The 5,512-nt window shown below is 30.4% G+C and overlaps 1 non-coding gene across 1 annotated transcript; it reads right to left on the bottom strand.

The window, feature by feature from the left end:
• Window positions 1-3,992: 3,992 nt before the first annotated feature.
• Window positions 3,993-4,157, bottom strand: LOC129943591 (U1 spliceosomal RNA). The gene has a single exon (XR_008781316.1). It is a non-coding gene; the product is annotated as a U1 spliceosomal RNA (small nuclear RNA).
• Window positions 4,158-5,512: the final 1,355 nt, after the last annotated feature.

Below are 5,512 nucleotides of genomic sequence, written 5' to 3' on the forward strand. Positions count from 1 at the left end.
AAGTCCTTTTTTCTAAACATAAAAACATCAATAGTTGACACTTGCAATATCTGTGTTTATGATAGCCTGGTGATATTTAATAAATAATTAAGGCCTAGTAGCTTACAACTCTAAAGCCCACTTCAATTGACGCATTGAAAGATAACATTGAAGCATTTATTCGTAAGATACCGGCCGAAATGTTGGAAAGAGTATGGCTAAATTGGACTAAACAGATGGACCATTTGAGGCGCAGTCAAGGTCAACTTGACATGTAATAATCTTCAAACATAAAATTAGACGGACCGTACAATCGATGCAAATAAAGATTTCATGCATTTATGTGAATTTTATTTTTTTTTTGAATAACTTTCCTATAGTTTTAAAAAAATCACCCTTTATAATCAATTAAATATCTTTCAATTAAAAAACACGAAGTTATTTTAATTAAAACTAACATTTTGAAATATTATCAAGCAATATTAAATCACAGGAACTATTGGTACTGATTTTGGGAGTATTTTTAAATTTAAAAATATAGATCAATTTTGGTGTAAAGAAGAAAACTCAAAAAAACACATGAATAAAAGCATGTGTCCAAACTTATACGAATTCGTAAGAAAAAAAGAGGCTGAGATGCGACCCACACTGCTAACTTCCCATCCCATCTGTCTGTTGTAGTCTTGCTAAAGAGTTTGTAGGTTTCCGTGTTTTGTTAAAAACAGTTGCCAGCTGAATTATTCTTAAAAGTTTAAAAATTACTGACAATATTTTACATTCAATAAAATAGTTTGATTTCAAAATCTATTTTTGTTTGCACGATTTTTAATCAAAAACCTATTTTTACCAATTTTAGTAGCATTTTTTGAAAGTTTTTATTTCTTTTATAAACAAATACAGAATTGATTTTACTAAGAAAGTTAATCACAGAACGATAACGCGATACCTTGAACCGAACATCAATTTTTGCCAATTTTGCGTACTTTTTTGTAGATTTTAATTGTTATTTAAAATTTTACTGAGTGTCTAAAGATGAAATAATTTCGACGCCCACACAGACAATTTAAAAAAAAAATATTTTAGTCGAAAGTTAATTTTTAACAACTTTAATGTAATGTTTTTTTTAGGTTTTATTTTTTTTTTAAAAAAGCAGTCAATTCGATTTTGTCAAAATTTTCCAGATAACAAATGCGCTATTCTTCAATGGTAAAAAAAAAAAACATCTACTTAATTTTGTTGAGTGTCCTTTCTGCATCTTTCTGCATTATTATCGGTATACAAAATTTATTGGAAGTCCATATCTCTACTATTTCTTCAGTTGTGGACGACAAAAAAAAGTTATGAGTACACACGTCAGTGATGCCACTTTGCTGCAAAAGCAGTAAATCCACTGCACATTTCGCAACATCTAAATCTACTGAACGAGGCTAATTCATTGTATACTTGATATGATATATAAAATTAGTTGGAAATTTTCATTCATGAAACAAATCTCTGTCTTCGTTTCTAAAGTGTTCCCGTTTTCTGAAGAACAACAGGATTTTGAGAGGTGAGAGCTTATTATTTACTACCCGTGTTTTGTTGGAAAATCTATAAATAGTATAGTAGGGTTTTACACAGATAACAAAAACAATATCTACAGTATGAATACTACCGATAAAAGTTAAAGTAGAATGTTATTACGAATGGGTTTTTGACATATATACGAGTCTCGAATGGATCTCATGTGATTTTGTTTTCAAATGTTAGCACGATTGATAATGCATTTGTATCTCGATGGCTGTGTTCGCGACCTTCAAGCTCGCTTCAACACCACATGTTCATGTAGTAGTCTACGAACAAACCCTCTTCTAGAAGTTTTTATTTTATGTCAAATTGTTTGGTTAAAACTTTGAATTCTACGATCACATTACACAGATGTGTATCAAGAATCAGCTAACACAATTTCACCACTGGTCTGAATTTCGCTAATTTTTTGGAATTTCTTGATAAACTATTCTGGCAAATATTCAATTGTATCAACTTTCAAATATAAAAACCGGACTACTGCGGATCGTTTCTATGGCAATTTCTCACTGTACCTATTATGTATGGAATACCACAAAACCACGCTTATTATGCGACACTCGCAATTCCTCATTTTACAAGAACTATTATTATAAAAAAAATAAAATATATATGTACAAATAAAATATTTTAGAATAGAATTTCATGAATAAATAAATTAAATTCACTGAACTAGGAACTGATAAATTATAAAAAAAATGTTTTTCATTTGTATGTAGACATTTGTAACCAAATAAAAATTATAAAATTGCATTAATTGTTATTAATGAAATGGTGAACAATTTCGGTGCATTTAATGAAGCGTTTGAAAAAAAGTTTAAAAAATGATCAAATCGTGTGAAAGAAAAACATAAAAACATCGGAAAATACCAAAAAATTAGAAATATTTCTAAGTCTTTTCATCGCAGAACATAATTTACCGTTTGCAGTATTGGAACATTTAAATATTCTTTTTAAAAAAATAGCAAAATATTGGCTCCGAAAAATTCGAAAATTATTTCCGAAATAACAAACCGCCAATATTTTTCATTAGTTGTAGATGAAAGTACCGATATAATTATAAAAGAAAATTGGCGGTGGTTATTCGGATGTACGACGAAAAGTGCCATGATATGTTTTTGACACTTACTGAAATTCGTAACAGAAAGGCTTCCGGAATTTTGAACACAATTAAAAATATTTTTGAACAATAAAATATTTCATTGAAAAACAAGTTTGGATTCACCGCAGATAATTGTCCAGTAATGATGGGCGAAAAAAACGGTGTTCAGGCAAAACTAAAGGAAGTCGTCCCAGTCTCATCATAAATGGCTGCGTATGTCATAATTTAAATCTTTCATCGAAGGCGGCAGGAGAACCATTTCCAGACGTAGTCGATAAGCTAATAAAGGAAATAAATCAAAATTTTTGTAACAGCTCTAGCAGAAGGTTGGAATTCCAAAAGTTACAAGAACATTTTGAAACAAATTTACACACAATTTTAAAATATCGTGCTATACGATGGCTTTCCCGTCCGGTACTTGAAAGAATGCATTTCAAATATGCGCTAATGCTAATTTTTTTGTGTTGATAGGCAGCACTTGACCGCATCTTAGAGCAATGGGACCCTTTGTGTTATTACTTTGGACTTGGTGAATTTTAATCCAATTATGAGAAACAAAACCTCAACTTCATATCTTCCAGCCTTAAGGACTTAAATGTTAAGTTATATTTCACTTTTTTATCTTATATCTTAAAACTAATTAATGATGCTAACTTGGAAATGCAATCCGAAGATGTAAGAGTGCACGTCTTAATTCCAAGATTGAAATCTATTTTTAAACAACTGTGCAGAAGTTTATGAAAAGCTAAGCATTTGATGATAAACCGATAAACTGCATTAATCTTTTAGAAAACCACTTAACTATTATGGAAATATATTGTGGCACCGAATCTGAAATCTTATGTACAAATCAAACAAATTAAGGGAAACAGATATTTAAAGCTTTAAAAATCATGCTAAATTGTTTTACATTACATTTCTGCAAGACATTTGAAAAAGATTTGATTTCGATGACGTTTTCTTAAACGGAATTCAACATTTTTCCCAAAGTGCAGTGTTGGATGATCGAGTTAAACTCTATCGTTTAATTTATTTTAAAGTTTTTTTTTCCAATGAACACAAAAATATTGAACTGATAAACAATGAATATAGAGCTCTAGCTGACTGCGTATATTTAAAAAAAATAAAAACAGAGAAATGTTCCCATATCAGAGTTTTGGGCAAAAATTGGTCTTCTTAAAAATGAATGAAATAAGTTAGTTAATGTTTGAAAATATTCATCTCATTGTTCAAGGTGCCTTTTGTGTTCCTCACTCTTCGGCAAATGTCGAAAGAATATTTTCATAACAAAACATAATAAAATAATTAATAAAAGTGTTTAGACAAATGTGAAAAGATTATAATGTCGGGGCGGCGCGAACGCCATCCCCGGCTACCAAAAATTACACGAACGAGTTATTCGCATTAGGAATAATCGCGGAGGTCAACTCAACCGTAAAGTGCAATGGCCAAGCCTCACTCCGGGGGAACCGCCTTCATGATCACGGTAACCCCTACGCCAGGTAAGTATGCTTTTTACCGTTATTCAACGACATCTTAAAACATTTTCTACAACCAGTGAATGTGAACTAAGAAAGTTGCAAACAAAAAAAGGATCAAAATGTGCATACATTTTTCCACATTCCTATGAATGGTATTAAGGTAAAGGTAGGCGTAGGGTTTCCAGAACATCTCTTTTAAAGAGAACATGTTCTCTTTTCCGACTCCGATCTTTCTTATTCTTTCTTTTTCTTTCGAAAGAACTTCAAAATCAAAATTTTAAAAACAAAATATCTGTTGAAAAGTGGGTCAGTTTCTTTAATTCGTGTTCAAATATTTAAAAATGTGTCAGTTCTTTTTTGTATTCCTGGACAAAATGTGAATGTAGAACGTATATCTAATTATTTTACTAATTATTGTTGTTTATTGTTATCTATTATAATAAGTATACAGTTTCATATTTACTTTTATGAAACGAACATTTGATCATATCTTTTATTTGGATGATGGTGAGGTGAGCGGGGGGAGTATAACAATAGAAGTTTCAATTGTTGAAAATGTTCTCTTTTTTTCAAACACGTTATGGACACCCTATATTAAGGGTACGACATATAAGATGATTTTACCCATTCACATGAACTGCTTGGTGCTCAGTAGGTAAGGTACATCGGATTGTGTTGTGATGGTGATTAAGTTTATCCAAATTGTCATTTATTTTCCGAAATACTTGTTGCCTTCGTTCGTTAAATTTCCTTTTCCACATTTAATTTTTTTAAAGGAAATGTTAAGTTTCTTCATTCGGTATTTGCACTCTTTTGTAAACCTATGTCAAAAATGTTTGGTTATGAAAAAAGACTTACTAATGCTTGTGATCCCATTGGGCTCTTTTGAGGTTACCTATTTTGACTTTACCTCACTCTCCCTCAGCTTTGTCTTCTGCTTCTTAAATTTTCAAACAGCAAAAGGTGTTGGTGAGATAAAAAAAAAACTTAAAGGTTAAATATATTGACTGACAACTACTAAATGCCAAACTTAAAATTCAATATCAAAATATCGAAATATGTGTTAACTTTTATTTCTTTTAAATTTAATATCAAAATTGAAAATCTAGTGTTAAACTATCCGACTTAGGTCTCGCATCACAGATATTAGTTGATAGTTTATAGTTTAGAAATGACAGACAACATTTGAATGGAAAAATTTCGTGCACTAGATTTAGATAAATTTTTTCTAAATCTTAAAATCACAGTTTAAATACCTACTTTAGTGAGGTATCCTTGGTTATTTTTTTCTTTTGCAAACAGATTAACAAAATAGTTATACTACCCTAATTTTAAGATTGCTTTCATTTTTATAGTTTACACGCCCGTAAGAGCAGTTTAACCC

Source organism: Eupeodes corollae, chromosome 1, assembly GCF_945859685.1.
Source record: "Eupeodes corollae chromosome 1, idEupCoro1.1, whole genome shotgun sequence".
NCBI classification, from domain to species: domain Eukaryota; kingdom Metazoa; phylum Arthropoda; class Insecta; order Diptera; family Syrphidae; genus Eupeodes; species Eupeodes corollae.